This window comes from Triticum dicoccoides, chromosome 4A (assembly GCF_002162155.2).
Source record: "Triticum dicoccoides isolate Atlit2015 ecotype Zavitan chromosome 4A, WEW_v2.0, whole genome shotgun sequence".
NCBI lineage: Eukaryota > Viridiplantae > Streptophyta > Magnoliopsida > Poales > Poaceae > Triticum > Triticum dicoccoides.
In genome coordinates, this window is record NC_041386.1 from 244,219,976 (window position 1) to 244,238,541 (window position 18,566).

Consider the following 18,566-nt stretch of genomic DNA (forward strand, 5'->3'; position numbering starts at 1 on the left):
TCTTTATGTTCTACTCGTGCATATAACATCTACGCATAGACCAGGCTCAGATGCCACTGTCGGGGAACGTAGTAATTCAAAAAAATTCCTACGATCAAGCAAGATCTAACTAGGAGATGCATAGAAACCAGAGGGGAGAGGGTGTCCACGTACCCTCGTAGACTGAAAGCGGAAGCGTCTAGTAACACGGTTGATGTAATGAAACGTCTTCACGGTCCAACTGATCCAAGTACCGAACGTTGTTCAGCACACGTTCACCACGATGAAGTCCCTCGAGCTGTTGATCTAGTTGAGGACAAGGGAGACTTCCATCATCACAACGGCATGGCGACGATGATGATGAAGTTACAAGCGTAGGGCTTCACCTAAGCACTACGACGATATGACCGAGGTGTTGAACTGTGGAGGGGGGCACCGCACATGGCTAAGAGATTGTCTGTTGTGCCTTTGGGGTGCCCCCGCCTTTGTATATAAAGGGGGTGGAGGAGGCGGCCGGCCAAGGGGGGTGCGCCATGGGGGGAGTCCAACTTGGACTCCTAGTCCAAGTAGGTTTCGCCCCCCCTCCTTCCTTCCACTGGAGATGGAAAGGGGAAGGGAGAGAGAGGGAGAAGGAAAGAGGGGGGCCGCCCCCTCCCCTTGTCCAATTCTTTTTGGGCAAGGGGGCGCATGCCTCCCACGTGGCCTTCCTCCTCTCCTCCAATATGGCCCAATAGGCCCAATACTTTCCCCGGGGGCTTCCGGTAACCCCTCGATACTCCGATTAAATATCTGAATCACTAGGAATCATTCCGTTGTCCGAATATAACCTTCCAATACATGAATCTTTACCTCTCAACCATTTCAAGACTCCTCGTCATGTCCGTGACCTTATCCGGGATTCCAAACAAACTTCGGTCATCAAATCAGATAACTCATAATACAAATCGTAATCGAACGTTAAGCGTGTGGACCCTACGGGTTTGAGAATTATGTAGACATGACCGAGACACATCTCCGGTCAATAAACAATAGCAGAACCTAGATGCTCATATTGGCTCCTACATATTCTATGAAGATCTTTATCAGTCAAACTGCATAACAACATACGCCATTCCTTTTGTCATCAGTATGTTATTTGCCTGAGATACGATCGTCACTATCATCATACCTAGTTCAATCTCATTACCGGCATGTCTCTTTCCTCGTTCCATAATGCAGCATCCCGTAATTAACTCATTAGTAACAACACTTGCAAGGCTTATTGTGATGTGCATTACCGAGAGACCGAGAGGGACTAGAGATACCTCTCTAATACATGGAGTGACAAATCCTAATATCGATCTATGCCAACTCAACAAACACCATCGGAGATACCTGTAGAGCATCTTTATAATCACCCAATTATGTTGTGATGTTTTATAGCACACTAAGTGTTCCTCCGGTATTCGGGAGTCTCATAATCTCATAGGTAGAGGAATATGTATAAGTCATGAAGAAAGCAATAGCAATAAAACTAAATGATCATTATGCTAAGCTAAGGGATGGGTCTTGTCCATCACATCATTCTCTAATGATGTGATCTCGTTCATCAAATGACAACACATGTCTATGGTCAGGAAACTTAACCATCTTTGGTTAATGAGCTAGTCAAGTAGAGGCATACTAGGGACACTCTGTTTGTCTATGTATTCACACATGTACTAAGTTTCCAATTAATACAATTATAGCATGAATATTAAACATTTATCATGATATAAGGAAATATAAATAACAGCTTTATTATTGCCTCTAGGGCATATTTCCTTCATGATGTAATGATATCCACCTTGCAAAAGCGTTTCAATATGCGACTCTATCCTTGGTGGGACCTTTGTGTTCCTCTCAGATAGGATCGCATATTGGGTGTGACAAGTTGGTATCATAGCCTCGAACGACCATAGGAGCCCCCTTGATTGATCATAGTTGGCCGTTGTCGAGTCTATAAGAAAACCTTTTTCAGAGTCTAGTTTTGTCGGAGAGTTGGAATTCTTTTTACTCCTTAGTGCCTTTGTCGCTCTGGTTTGAAATCTTTACGTAGGTATTTTGATACACTCCTCTTCCCCTTCAAATATTTCTATGATCACACAGTTAGTTTTTGTTCGTTGCGATGTCAGCTCTTTTCATCCAGCGCACTTCTCTTGGAGTTGATTTGACCTTTTTTGTCTTTTGCAATATCAGTCCTGAGTTATTTCACAGCGATGGTGTTTCCCCATCCGAAGATAAACAATGGCGTCTGAAGTTGTCTTTCTTTTTCCAACCCACCCACCCTTTTTTTTCTCGGAGCCGGAGTTCGTAATCGAGTATCCATCCTACTAGTGCGAAGCCTTTGCATTCTTTTATCAATTATTTCAACCGGTGCTTTTCTCTTCAAGTTATTCGTTAGTTCCCCGTTCCAAGTTTACATTGTTTTTTCGACCCACCCGCCCTTTTTCTCCCCAGAGTTTGAAGAATCTAATCGAGTATCTTTTTTCTTCGCTCGAAGCTTTTCGTTTTTTCCTTAATTGTTTCAAATGGTGAATTCTCATCTAGTTCTTCATTCTTCATCTATTTTTTTCTTTCCTGTGGATTCAATTCCAATTTTACCTTGGCTCAAGTGTTTTCCCTTTGCTCGTTCGCCTTACGCCATCTAATAGTTCTGGAGTGGTGAAGACATCTCAGAAAGATTCGTGTTTGCATTCAATTATTTTGAGGTTGTCACCTCATTCAAGTCTTTCAGTTGTTCCGGTGCATCATCTCTCTTTCAAACAATCCTTTCTAATGGTGTTTCTTTTTAGTGGGCCCTAACCCAAAGGTCTTTTCCCAGGATCTTACCTGACTCTTCTAATTTTCCTGAAGTTATTCTCAATTCTTTTCAAAGTTTGACGTAAGAATGAATTTCATCAGTCAGATGCTTTTCCAAGATCGATTTCAAATGATTTTCATTGTTGGCTCAACCTCTTCACTTTTCATTCTCCCGGAGTATCTCAACAATTTTGGTGGTGTTCCTCATGGTCATTCTCAACATTTGAAGACCGAAGAAGAGTTTTCCTCTAAATCTTGTCCGTTCTCTCGAAGATTCGTGGTTCTAGCTTCATGTTATCCTCTCAAATTATTTTGTTTGTCAGTAATTCTTTTCTTACCCATCCGGAGTATGTCAGCAGTTAGTTTTGTTTTGTTTCACCGGAGGCCATCATTCCAGAAGAATTCTTCGTCCTCACATTCCAGCTATCATTTGTGCCTTTTCTAATTCTTCCCAGCAAGGAATTCTATTTCTTCTTTCATTTTCTATTCTTATGGTAGTTCATTCAAGATTCCTCCTCCTTTGCTATCATATCAATTAATTCGTTCTTGCCAAATCCTACTGGTGGTTCGTTGAAGGCCTTCCCAAGTTTTGCGTTATATCTCCCCTTAATCTTTTCCAACGTGAATAAGTAGTATGCAAATCCATTGCTTCTCATCAATTTAATTGGTGGACGATAAGCATAACATAATTCTTGTTCTTCTTTCATCAAGCGATTAATCATTTCCTTCGGAGCTTGTTCATGACGAATAAATTCTAGTCCCAAGTGTTTCATCTTTTCTTTTCTGGAGTTCCAAGTTTTTCTCGGTTGTCTTGTCGGAACCTCAACCCAAATCACTGCAAGGCTTTAATCTTATTCTTTTCATCCTTCATCTCTATCTCATCATCCTTTTTTTTACCGGAGTTCTTCATGGTGGTCCATAGAGGATTAACTCATTCTTCTCAAGGATTTAATTCATTCTTCAAGTGTTCATCAAGATTCTTGTTGGAGAAGCTCAACCATCTTTTCTTCTTGTGTCTCAAGGTGCAAGTAATTCTACATATTCTTTTGAAGTGGAGTTTTGCATTTCTTCGTTCTTCTCAGCTATTCAATCATTTCCGTTTGTGGCCGGTCATCACCTCATAATTTTGAGATGTTTTCAATAAGTCCACAACAAGCTTATTATTTTCATTGTTCAGTTCATACAACTCCGTTCAATCCTTCCTTGCAAGGATGATTTTCGAAATCAATTGTGGTAGAAGATGTCATTTTGTTCTTCGTTCTTTTCATTCAACTATTTCAGTTCTTATGCAGGAATTGTGTTGTCCCTCTCGTCAACTATCGTTCAATCTTGTAAAGTTCATGTTCTATTCCATTCCATGTTTAACCGGGATGCCATCCCAAATTCCTTCCTTATTATTCCTTTATAGCTCCTTCTAACCGAAGTGGCTTCAGAGTCTATCTTGTTCCTAAGCTTTTGATTCTCGTCATAATCGTCATTCCTCTTTCTACCCGAGTGCTCTCGACCTTGTTCATCTCTTGCGCTCTTGTTTTACCTAATCCTATTTATTTTCTATCTCGTTCCTAAGATCTCGGGACAAGATCTCTTGTTAGTGGAGGAGAGCTGTAACACCCCGAAACCGATGCGCCAGGTGTCTTCCAGTAATTCTCCGTTGTTGCCATGTCATCCGCTTGCGTGTTCCATTTTTCCATGTCATGATGTGCATTTCATCTGCGTGTTTTCAAAACTTGCATCCGGTCACATACTCCATTGTCCGTTTCGGAATCCGACACCCTCACCTGCACCCGTTGCACCTCCCAGATCTTGTTTCGTGAGCGCGAGAAAAAGTTCTCAGAATGGGCTGAGATTTGTCGACTGGCCTTGGTACATCACTGGTAGACCGACTGTCAAATTTCGTTCCATTTGGAGGTCATTTGATGCCCCAACAGTTAACCGCATTAACCGAAGCCCTCCATCACTTTGCAGCCCAGCACCCCTCCATGACAGCGCGCTAGCCCATCTAAACCCCCTCCATGCTCTCCGTCGTTGGATCAAGATCGTGTGGGCAAAAATCGCACCTCAATAGCCTAATCCAAGCTCCCTCTACCTATAAAAGGCCCTCCCCCATCCAAATCTTAGTCGAAACCCTAGTCTCCTCCTTCCTCCCGCCGCCGGACATGTCCAGCCACCGCCCCTCGCCCACTCCCGCTCCGCCATGTGGCCCGCGCCACCATTCACCGCCGCGGCCCGAGGGTGCCCGGATCAGGCCCAACCGTCGCCCGCGCGCCTCCCGCACCTCAGCCACCGCCGGACTCTGCCCCGCCGCACGTCGCGCGACCCCGCCACCGTCCAATCTGCTGCCGGCCCCCGCACGCCACCACAACCGCCTCGCATCGCCACCCACCGTGCGCCACCTCCGCCGCCCACCTCGCTAGCCACTGGAGCATCGCCGGAGTCGCCCGTCCCGGATCTGGTCGGGTGGACCAGATCCACCACCTCGTCAATCCAAACGACTCCCCGTCCCCGCACCACTCCATCCCGGGTCCTTCCCATCCACGTTTTCGCGAGGTAGTTTTTCACTAAGTCCCTGAGATTTTTACATCATGTGTGCACCTTGTCATGGCTATAACTTTGTGCATTTGGCTCCATTTTGTGTGTATGATATATCGAAATGTTCATATCTGAATGCTATACATGTTGGTGTAGTTTGCTTGCATGTTACTTTTCATCTTGATGCCTTAATCCTTGTTTCAAAAGTGCTACATGATATAACCTTCTGAGGATTGTCCTAACTTGCTGATTTGACTTTTTCATACTCCCTCCGTTCCTTGATATAAGGTGTATAGACTTTTGAGAAAAACCCAAAATATAAGGTGTATTGCATTGCACCACTCGTTTGGATAATTTTTTAGGGATGTGATTACATTTCCTTATATTAGGCAACCTCCTCTATTTTCTCAAGCCAATTAGTCAGGCGTAATCTCGCTCAAAACTTGTATAATTTTACCTCCACGTGTGTTCTTTAATTTCCGTGCCAAAAACTATACACCCTATATTTAAGAATGGAGGGAGTAGCATTTTGTGTGATTATCTTTTTAGCATCATGTGAACATGTTCTAGGAGCATATTCATGCCATATTTATAGTGGTGCAATCCATGTATTTTTATGTGCCCTGTGGTGACTAGCACAAGCATGCCAAGTTCTATTTTTTGTGTGTACTTGATGCAGCCCCTTTCACGGGAGGGGGGATGGGGGCTATTTTTTTAATTTGTGGAACTTATTTGAAGGTAGAGTTATTTTCCGGACGCGTTATGTTAACACGTTCGTACTTTTTCCGAATTTAACTTTTTTGAACTACATTTATTTATTTGTTTGACTGTCCAGCCTGCATTGTTCTTCACAGCGAACATCGCTGGTATTAACTTCTTCGTTTCATTCTGGTGCGTCTTATTTAGCCAGGCCGGCCCGTTTTATGTAACTCTTTCGCACACGGGCCTCGGAAGTGGCCCTCTCAGGCGATCCGACCGCTCCGCTCATAGGGAGAGACTGAGAAGAAACCTCTGTCCTCTCTTGCAGCCGCTCCCAAAGCATCTCTTCCTTGAGAAAAACCGTCGTCGCATGTAGCAACCACCGTAGCTTGCGCAACCACAGTCCTCAAGAGGTCCTTTTGCTGCATTTCGCGTCCCTGTCCGCTCCACTAGCACATTCCCGTTGCGCTCCCGCAACACTTTTCCTTCCTTTCCCGCTCCCGCCCCCACCGCTGTGGTTCATCCCATTTTTTATGGTACGTTTCCCATGCCCTCGGTCTTGATCATTCCCTCGTCTAGTTTTGTGCTTCTCGTAGTGGCTACTGCGTTTTTTTCTTTTGTATTTTCTGTAGCAGGCGATTTCGATCTCAATTTGAAATATGTACTCGTGTGTGCTCTGTAAGCAGAGCAGGGTGCATCTAGGGTTTCGTCAGATTTCATCAATTTTTTTGTTGATATCTGTCACTTCATCCTTGTGCCACAGGAAAACGTCATGTCTTCTCCAAGTAGAGCAGAATGAGGAGTTCAAGGCATGTGGACTGCTTACATTGGCTTTGTGTTATTTTCGGTGATGTTTATCTAGTTTACTAATTCATCCTGCAAATTTTTTTATGTTGTGTTAGTTGTCAATGTTGCTTTGCATTTTTTGTCATGTGATGTTTTGTAATTTTTAACTCTGGTTTTTATTGAATATAGTAGGTGATTGCAATGGTCATAATGATACACCAATTCACTCTCATTGTCTTGTTGGTAAGGATCATGGTGGTGATGCGGGACATCGATTGAATTCACCAATTGAATCTTCTCCCATAAGTGTGGCCCCTCCTTCTCGTATGTGTTTGTTTTATTTTCTTATTTTTAATTTGCCAATTTGGTTGTATCCCTATTTCTGTTTTAAATTTGATATGTGTCGTATGAGTTTTGAAATGGATTGTTCTTATAAATATCTGCTATTTTTTATGTTTATGCTTTGTTTATTTTGTGTATGGTGCTTACTTGATGTTGTACAAATTGGTGTTGCCTTGCTGTATCTAGTCCGGCATTTTTTTTGTTAAGAAACTATGAAGTTAGTGTATGCAACACTGCATTTATATGTATATGTGAACTCCACTTTATGTATGTGTGAACTGCATAGTTGTTTTATTCAGGTCTTTTTGTACGTATGTGTGTACTCCATTACCTTGATATATGAATTGCATTAATTTTTGTTTGGCTTATGATTGTAGCACTATATTTATATGTATAAGTGTACTGCACTTGTTATTTTTGTGCACTTTTGTAATGACCATAGTTAAACTTCATTTTGACGTAGTGTCTGTTTTTCATGCTGGGGCGTCTGGGTTTGAGGATGTTACTCAATTGATTGACCATTATTTTGCATAGTGTGACGTTGGTGCGAGCTTTGAGTAGAGACAGATCGTGTTGTCTGAAACACAATCTCAATCTGTTGATGGTACAGAGGAAGTTACACAGGAGTGGATGGTCTCGGAACAGCTTCGTGCATATGAATTAAAGCAAAGCAAGAAGAAGCTGAGGTTTGAAAATGACTCAAAAAAGTATGCGGAGAAGGAGAAGCAGAGGAGAGCTGCAGATGGTGCCAACAATGGAGCCAAATTTGTCAAAGTCAAGCAGCCTGCTTTGCAGAAGAAGAGACTGAGTTCTGGTGCTGAGGAAGGTGGTAATCCTCAGTGGATTCCACATGTTTCTTGCATGAACAATAATCTTGAAAAGAGAACTGCTTAAGCTGGTGCAAAGGATCCTCAGTGCAAGCGACCACATGTCAGTGAAGGTCGCAACTCTGATAATGACGACTTTGTTCTTGCTGATTTTGTGAGGGATGCTCAGACTTGTAGAAGGGAAGACTGTGGTTCATCTAAGAGTCAACCCAAGCATCCCCGTGATGATGGTGATGAAGGTGTTGGTGCTGACTCTTGTGGGGAGAAAGATGTTGTTCCAAAGTTTTGTTGAAGTGGAGTGCATTTGTTTCCTTCATTGTTATTCTATCTGTGGTTTTTTGTCTCTTTATGGCTAATTTCTAATCTGGACTACATTTCCCTTTACACCAAGGAAGAAGTCCAGTAAGAGCAATGCAACTGAAGATGATGCTGAGGGAGATGATGCTCGATTTAACAAGACCGTATGTTTGTCGCTCCCCACTGTTTGCAAAGCCACTGCTTCATTGAAAGAAGCACACTATAGTCCTATTCGGGATGCTGGATTCGATATTGTCTTTTAACTAACAGTAAAGAAAAATGTGTCACTCATTCTTATGTGCTATCTGATGGGAGTGATTGACCCTGCCACAATGATAATGGACTTTTGGAATGGCAGGGTTCTTTGAATCAATCGTGATCCAGTTCATCACATTTTTGATTTACCTATGTGAAGTCACACTGCACTAATGCCTGCAACCAGCGGCCGTGATGACTCATTGACTGCCCTCAAGCATGAGCTTGGCTTTGACCATTCAAAAAGTATAGGTGTCTAGGACTTGCTTCAGAAGCTGGAGGTGTTGGTGGAGGAAGATGATCATGTGATGGTTGATATTGCTGTCAAGGTGTTCTTCCTGATACTTTATCAGAATTTGCTGAGCCCTGGGCCTGTAGTTCATTCGGGCAGGGTTGCTGCCATGGTTGAGAACATGGATTATGCGGCTATGGTGCAAATGGACTTTTGTCAACTTGTTGTTGATGAGCTGCAGGCAGCTGTGGTGAGGTGGCAGATAGAAGGCAGCAAGCAGAATTGTGCAAAGCATTGTGCCATTGTCCCCTTGATTATGTATCTTGATTACTTGAAGCTTCGCAAATTTTCAGTTATGCACACATTGACGCCGCGCGCATAATACCTGATGACCAAGGATGTGATTAAGTTATACAACGAGGATATGCTTGTCAAGGGAAAGATTTATTTGGAATCTGAAAAATTTGGGAAACTGCCGGTTAGTGCTTCTGAGTTTTTAAGATCATAGTTTTTTTAAAGTGTAGTCATTATAAAGCTGAACTTTCTAGTATTCACATGTGTACTTCTGTTCCCTTCTGTCTTTTTCTTTTCAGTGGAAGGCGTCAGGTGATATTTTCCACAACCGTGTTGCTACCGTGCTATGTAGCGGCTCTGATGCGGGGCCTAGCACTCATGCAAGGTTTTATGAGCCTAACTGTAGCCAGCTTCCTGCCTGTGATGATGGGGCGCTGCCTACTCGTGGTTTCACGGCTCGTCGGATGTTTGGTAATAGATGCTCTCCTAAACAGACATTTATTGGTGGCAAAAAACACGAGGAGATTGATGAACTTATTCTGAAGGTTTTGAAGTTAATTGAAGATTTACCAACGTTCTAGGTTTTTTGTGCTTTTGAGCCTCTTTCATGTATTATGAATGGGAAAAACAAAGGGGGGTGGGAAAAACAAAGACAATTTGGAATGGGTGAAACGAACACCGTTGAGTAGAACTGATACTTGATCTTGCGAATGTTGACGTGGTCGGATCCACTTGAAGAGGAGCACACCGGTTGAAAAGAAATTGAAAAGACAAACTCGATGATCGAGAAGGATAAGTATTCACATAGAAATATGAGAACACCGCTTAGAAAAGATATGGAATCAACACTTGACTTCGAAGCAACTCGAATACCACAATGAAAACAAAACAAAGGATTGGCTTGCAAAATAAGCCGGAACAAACATATGATAGAGATTTCGTCCGAAGTTTTCATGGTGGGGCCTACACGGGCTCGATCGTACAGCACCATCATGTACAAGGCAGTGCACATGACATATGAAGCGTCCCCGAGTCGGCATAGCCAAGGACTCTTTAAGACACAACGAGACCACTTTAAAACCGACCGTGAATAGACGGACCACTAGACGTCGAACCCCAATTTCATATCATACATCTGTCGGAAAGATATCCTAAGAACTACTTGAATTCCCACTTATAAACTCCCGAAATTTTCCGGTTATGCAATCAGGTGTTGGGGATACAGGGGAAGCATAATATCTCACTCAAAACTAGCAAATCCTACATCCAGCTGTATCCATCCTTCAACACATAACCAAGAAACCTTCGGAAATCATCTACCTCAACCTTCGAAAAGCATCCGTTATACAAGTTATGGCAATACTCCCAAACTCCCGCCCCAGTACTGGGTGGCGTCGAGGTTATCTCACCAACGAACTACATAAAAGAGATTTTCAATGTTGGCGTACTAAACTCAGGTATTCCAGAACTGCAACGATAAAATTATGACGACAACACCTCAAAGCTCAACTCCCCGGGACACTTCCACAAAACCCCTGACAGGAGGCACCAAGACAATGTTCTCATCATAAAACCATCAGAACGATTCCAAGATACCCGCGTGATCCTAAAATAAAATTAGTGAAAATTGAGGAGAGAAGAGTCAAAACTCTACATCAGGATGCCTTACCAGAGCGATGAGGATCTGGGAAGTAAAAAGAATTCCTAAACTCTCCGATATATAATTCCTAAATGACTCAAAACATTTTTCTAGACACAACTCGGCTGCTAAAAACGATCAAGCAATGGGGCTCCTAAGGTCGGGGAAGGCTCTGATACCAACTTGTAACGCCCTCCATGCGGCTATATCTCCCACGTGTCGAAGCACGACTTAGAGGCATAACCGCATTGAAAGCAATGTCGCAAGTGAGGTAATCTTCGCAAACAACCCAGGTAATACAATAGGGGAAAAGATACATAGTTGGCTTACAATCGCCACCTCACACAAATACATGAATAAAGCATTACATCAACCAGATACAATCAAGGTCCGACTACGGAACCAAAATAAAAGAAGAACCCCGAAAGCGACAAGGTCCCTGATCGACCCCAACTAGGCTCCACTACAGATCCACTAGAACGAAACAACACAAATGACAAGATCTTCATTGAGCTCCTCCTTGAGCTTGGTTGCGTCACCTGCTCTGTAACATCGGCACCTGCAAACTGGTTTTGGAAGTATCTGTGAGCCACAGGGACTCAGCAATCTCGCACCCTCGCGATCAAATCTATTTAAGCTTATGGGTAAGGTAAAGGTATGAGGTGGAGCTGCAGCAAGCGACTAGCATATATGGTGGCTAAACATACGCAAATGAGAGAGAGAAGAGAAGGCAAAGCACGGTCGAGAAAGTATGATCAAGAAGTGATCCTAAAACAACCTACGTCAAACATAACTCCAACACCGTGTTCGCTTCCCGGACTCCGCCGAAAAGAGACCATCACGGTTACACACGCAGTTGACTCATTTTAATTAAGTTAAGGTTCAAGTTATCTACAACCGGACATTAACAAATTCCCATCTGCCCGTAACAGTAGGCACGGCTTTTCGAAAGTTCAAATCCCTGCAGGGGAGTCCCAACTTAGCCCATGACAAGCTCTCACGGTCAACAAAGGAATAGACCTCCTCCTGAGACGTTCCGATCAGACTCGGTACCTCGGTTCTTCAAGACACTTCGACAGGTTAAAACAAATCCAGCAACACCGCCCGAATGTGCCGACAAATCCCGATAGGAGCTGCACATATCTCTTTCTCAGGGCACACTCAGATGAGAGTAGCTACGAGTAAAACCAACCCTCAAGTTTCCTCGAGGTTGCCCCGCAGGCAGCTCAGTTCGGACCAACACTCAGAGGAGCACTGGCTCGGGGGGGGGGGTAGAATAAAGATGACCCTTGAGTCTGCAGAACCCAAGGGAAGGTGGTAGGTTGTTAGTGCAAATGGTAAACCCAAGGTTGGGCATTGCTGGAGGAGTTTTATTCAAGGCGAACTGTCAAGGGGTTCCCATTATAACCCAACCGCGTAAGGAACGCAAAATCCGGGAACATAACACCGATATGACGGAAACTAGGGCGGCAAGAGTGGAACAAAACACCAGGCATAAGGCCGAGCCTTCCACCCTTTACCAAGTATATAGATGCATTAATTAAATAAGAGATATTGTGATATCCCAACAAGTAAACATGTTCCAATAAGGAACAACATCTCCATGTTCCAACAACGAACAAACTTCAATCTTCACCTGCAACTAACAACGCTATAAGAGGGGTTGAGCAAAGCGGTAACATAGCCAAATAACGGTTTGCTAGGACAAGGTGGGTTAGAGGCTTGGTTCAACAATATGGGAGGCATGATAAGCAAGTGGTCGGTATCGTAGCATAGGCATAGCAAAAGAGTGAGCAACTAGCAAGCAAAGATAGAAGTGATTTCGAGGGTATGGTCATCTTGCCTGAAATCCCGCAAGGAAGAAGAACGAGTCCATGAAGAAGACAAACGGACATAGTCAAATGGGTCCTCACAAACACGACGTTACCGGATCCAACCTGAAGAAGCAAACACCGGAAAGAAGCACACAACATAGTAAACAACCAACACATGAACATGGTCTGAAATGCGGTATGCGATGCATATGCATGATTTGACAAGGAATGCATGAACCTGGCCTCAACTTGGAAATCCAAGTGTGCCACTGGAAAGGTGAGATGAAATCGCTTGAAAACGATATAAAGAACACCAGAATCGGAGTTATGGTTTGGAAATGGCAAGCAATTCAAATATGGCCACGTTCTGCGATTTACAGCAAGTAGTCATCTAAATGCAACAAGATGAACATGCTACAGCACTCAAACATGACAACAAAATACAAGGCAGGGGTCCATTCATGAAGCTTAACAAAAGACTAGCACTGAGCTACAGCCAATTCATCCATAAACAGGTTCAAACAAGCATGGCAAAAATGCACATGACAAACAGATTTCAGACTTAGTGAAATTAACACTTGTCTGGAATTCCAGATCAGATAGCACTCTTCGGAGCAACAAAACTACATGCTATAGGACCTTAACATGGAAAAGTAAAGCATGGCATGGAGATACTCAAAGAGCTTAACAAAAGTCCCTTAGTGACCTTGAGTCAAAAGGGATCAGAAAATACAATTGCAAGTATGTGAACATGCCAAAAACATAATCAGTTCCCAGACTTAGTGAAAACTGGAACATGCTGAAACAGATATCAGGTAGGCATGTTTACGAGCTCGATGCACTCACTACAGAGCAAGCCATGACAAGCTAAGCATACACCCGTCAAGAATACAGAAAATACATGCTAGAAATGGCAAGAACAATAGCATAGCATGCACGGATCAACTACAACATCATTGGCAAAATCATTAACAAGTAGACAATCTGCCCAGATTCACGAAATAGCAAAAGTAGAGCTGGATTGGCTCAAGCTAGGGTGCTACAAAATTGCAAACAAATACATGGATGGATAGAGCACTACAAGATTAAAAAAACATCCTTACTGATCATCCTCAAAAGACGCAAGGATCGCTAGGAAACAACATGAACATATGGCATAATGAAATAAACAGTCCAAGGACTTAGTGGAAATGCTAAGTCCCTGAAATCAGCATTAACAAGTGCACCACTATGCAAGCTTGTGATAGTCACCACACACATCACAAAAATATATGGGTTGCACCTCTGGATAGGTGGCAAAACATATAACAAAACTCATGTAGACCTCACGGGCATATCATGCACACAAAAATCATGGCAAAAATGACAAATATCTAAATGGAGCAGCAGATCTGACAATTATCTCAAATAGCATTCTTCTAACAGCATTTCGGGCATCAAGATGAGCTCAAATGAAAATGATGCAGTGAGATGAAATGATGTACTCTCTGAGACGAACATTTTGATATGCTATTTGCATGAATCGGGGCTACGGATGCAAAGTTACGGCATGGAGAACATGGGCATATGGATCTGAAATCTCAGGACTTAGGGAAAAATCAACCTCTCACAGATCTCAGATCTAGGGTTTGATCCGAATGCACATAGACCGAGGCGGGGACGGGCCTTCGCCGGAGTAGGCGCCGGAGAACAGTTGAGGTGGTGGCCGGGCTCGAGGTCGCCAGATCCGGTCCGGCCTGACCGGATCCGTGACGAGCGACGGCGGAGGCGGTTCACGGCGCCTCGGCGGATGCGGGGCGAGGCACATGGCGGCGACGGCGGGGTCTTCCGGCGGCGGGGCGGCGGAGCATCTAGCGGCGGCGGCGGGGAAGTGCCTGGCGGCGGCGGCGGGGTGCCTCAGCGGGCGGCGCGGAGCCAGCAGAGGCGGGCGGTGGTGCACCGGGCCCGGAGGGCCGCGGTCGGGCTCGCGGGCCCGCGGTGGGTAGGCGCGGGGCGCCGGGACGCGTGGCTGCGGCCGGTTGGCCGAGGGCGGCGGCCGGCTGACGTGGCAGCTCCTGATAGGTCGGAGCGACGTGGATGGCGTGGCCGGACATGTCCGGCGGCGCGGGACGAAATGTCCGGCGGCTCGCGGAGGAGTTTTAGGGTTTGGACTGCGCGAAAAATCAGGGAGAGCCACATATTTATAGGTAGAGGGAGCTAGGAGAGTCCAAATGAGGTGCGGTTTTCGGCCACGCGATCGTGATCGAACGACCGAGATGATGGAGGAGGTTTAGGTGGGTTTTGGGCCAAATTGGAGGGGTGTTGGGCTGCAACACACACGAGGCCTTTTCGGTCCCTCGGTTAACCGTTGGAGCATCAAACGAAGTCCAAATGGTACGAAACTTGACAGGCGGTCTATCGGTAGTAAACCAAGGCCTCTTGGCAAGTCTTGGTCCAATCCGGAAATGTTTAATCCCCACACACGAAAAAAAGGTAGAAATAACCACCGGAGGAGAACGGAACGCCGGAATGCAAAACGAACAATGGGGAGAATGCTTGGATGCATGAGACGAACATGTATGGAAATGAAATGCACATGATGACATGATATGTAATGCATGACACGCAAGCAATGACAAGGCACAACAGTGAATAACTTGACGACACCTGGCACATCGGTCTCGGGGCGTTACAGCCACACCCCTCCCGATCAACAGGACCCCCGTTTCGATCGTAGAAGGTCCGTCTCGTCCGTTTTGCGGTACGCCACACCCCTCCCGATCAACAGGACCCCCATTTCGACCGTAGGAGGTCCGTTTCCTCCGTTTTGCGGTACGCCAGGCCCCTCCCGATCAACAGGACCCCGTTCCGAACATAGGAGGTCCATTTCCTCCGTTGTGTGGTACGTCGGGCCTCGTTTCCATCGCATGTTCCGTCCAAGCCCTCCCGATGAACAGGACCACGCATTCCGTTCCGACCCAGCTGGTTGGCTCCCACGCATTTTGTTGCCTCCCGATGAACATGACGCATTCCATTGCCTCCCCATGAACACGACGCATTCCGTTGCCTCCCCGTGAACACGACGACGACGTTGTTTCTCCGTTCTGACCCATCCATGTACACGAGCCCTGGTCGTACGTATGCGCGAGTAGGCGTTTGAGGCCCCGCTCGTATGTACACATACATGGTCGTATTTATTTCTTGCACCCTGGCCGCTGTACGTACGTGTACATGCTACGTGCACGCCTCTACTACGACACGTACGCGCCTCTACTACGACACATGCGCGCCTCTACATCCACCAGTATATATGTACGTACACGTTCGCGACCAGAATGACAACGCTACATACGATTCGACCAGGTGGGTCCCGACTGCTAGGCACTTCCTTGCGTGCAAAGATGTAGCTGGTGGCTCCCAGCAGTCAGGGGGAATCGTCTTTTTTTTTGCCCGGACGCACTTCCTTGCGTGCGAAGATATAGCTGGTGGGTCCCAGCAGTCAGGGGGGCGAATCGTTTTTTTTTTGCCCGGACGCACTTCCTTGCGTGCGAAGATGTAGCTGATGGGTCCCAGCAGTCAGGGGGAGACGTTTTTTTCGCAAAATATGGTGGCCCGCCCGGTGGGTCCCCGCTGTCAGGTGGAGGAATTATTATTTTGCGTGTAATAAGGAGGCACTTCTTTTTTGCTGCCGTGGACCCAGCTGTCAGCCTCTCCACGTACAGTCCACGTCCGATGGAAGTCGTTCCTTGACCACGTTGACCACGCCGCGCCGAGTGCATCATGCAAGTGGACGACGGCGAGGCCTAGGAAGGGGACGACTCGGAGCCAGGGAAGACGTAGCAGTGGATGCCCACGCGAAGAGGAGTACGAGGGTTCACTGGTCCAGCTGCGGTGTGAGGCTGCTGTCGCCGCAGAATAACAGGGGGTGTGGGTGAGTAGAGGGATGGCCTGGCCAGCGGTGGGAGTAGTAGGGGCGGTGAGGCCTCCGCGGCATCACAGCCGGCCACGGGAGGCAGGAGCACGTGGCACGACCGGTGCTGGTTTGGGCAGCTGGAGCAAGAAGACCAGAGGTTCAAGAAGCACTACGGCCGTTGGATGAACATCGTACGGTAACCGGAGCTAGAATCATTCATATTGACTAAGTTGACAAAGCCCTCCATCCCCGTCAACTTGGTAGGCCCACAGTCAGCCTCCCACTATGCTGGTTTCCAGCTGGCAGGGGGAATATTCATTTTTTTGTGCGTAATAAGGAGGCACTTCCTTGCGTGCGAAGATAGCTGGCGGGTCCGACATGTCAGTGGGGGACACGTTATTTTCGCGAGATACAGAGGCCCTTCCGGTGGGTCCCAGATGTCAGGTGGAGGAATCATTATTTTGCGCGTAATAAGGAGGCATTTCCTTGTGTGCGGCCGTGGACCCAGCTATCAGCCTCTCCACGCACAGTCTACTTCCGATGGTGTCGTTCATTGACCACGTTGACCACGGCGCGCCGAGCGCATCCAAGGTGGTGGATGACGGCGAGGCCCCAGACAGCAACGAGCTGGAGATGGGAAGACGTGGGAGTAGAGTCGCAGACGGAGAGGTGTACGAGGGTTAACTGGTTCTAGTGCGTTGTGGTTCGGCATTCAGTGGAGAAGAGCAGGAGGTGTGGAGGGGTGGAGGGATGGCCTGGCCAACAGTGGAGTAGCGCTTCATAGCGAAGCGTCACTACTAGAAAAAGGGCTATAGATGGGATTGACACTAATGGCGCACCAGACAAGCGGTGCGCCATTAGTATATACTAATGGCGCACCACCTTCTGATACGCCATTAGAGCTGAAACTACTAATGGCGCACCTGGCCCAGGGTGCGCCATTAGTATCAAAAAAAAATTTGAACTAGTGCGCCTGTCCAAACATACTAATGGCGCATCCAGACACAGTGCGCCATTACTAGTTGTAACTAGTAATGGCGCACCTGTCGGAAAGTGCGCCACTAATGTTGTTTTTTTAATTATATTTTTTATTCCTTTTTCTGCAAAACTACTAATGGCGCATTGTTCGATCGTGCGCCATTACTAGTTTAAACTAGTAATGGCGCAATGTGGAACAGTGCGCCATTAGTATGTTTTTTTGGCAAAACTACTAATGGCGCACCACTAGAAGGTGCGCCATTAGTAACCTGGATTACTAATGGCGCATTTAGAGTTGGTGCGCCATTAGTAAGTGGGCAGCAACAAGATATTTTGGACAGCCTCTCCTACCCACACTCACTTTCTCCCCACTTCATTCTCTCCACCTCCTCCTTGTCTCGGGTGCCTCCTCTTTTTCACCTCATTTCCACCATAGATTCATTCAATTTAAGTGGTTAAATTACCTTGTTTTGATAGGTAAGTAAGGGGAGAAGCTATATTTATGTTGTTCTCCCTACAACAATGTGCACATGCACTTTTTATGGCCTAGCTAGATCTATGTATTTTCGTGGTGTTGCATATGTTTGTGGTGTTGCATATGTGTTTGTGTTTGGAGGTGTACCGGTATTTGAAATGCGATAGTTGCCAATATTTTGCCGGAATGTTGATTCATTTCCGTTTCGGCGAGAATTTTGGCATTGAGCATTATTTTTGGTCCTATTTTTAGGGAAAGTCATGCCAAAATTTTTCTTGGTTCTAAAATATCGTTTTGCTCTACCCCGCAGGCGACCATGGTCCGCACGATGACCGAAGGCATCATGAATAGGTTTTTGAGGTCCGCGAAGGCCGAGATGCTTCGAAAGAATGAGACGGAGATAAGATGTCCGTGTCGAAGATGCAAGTTGAAGAGCCTTATTGCAGACCCGGAATCCGGGCAGGTGCGGGACCACCTGCTCTTGCGTGGTTTCATGGATGGCTATCGGTGGCAAGGTGATGAAGATGACTACGAAGTCGTCCATGGGGGCCGGGCAAGAAATGAGGAAGGGCAGCAAGACAACCACCGCGCCTCGGGCGGGCGAGAAGACGAAGGATCCCCAGGAGGTGATCACGACGGTGATGATGTACACAGTCATCATGTAGAAGATGCAGGACATGATGATGAGGAAGATGCCGGAGCAGACGA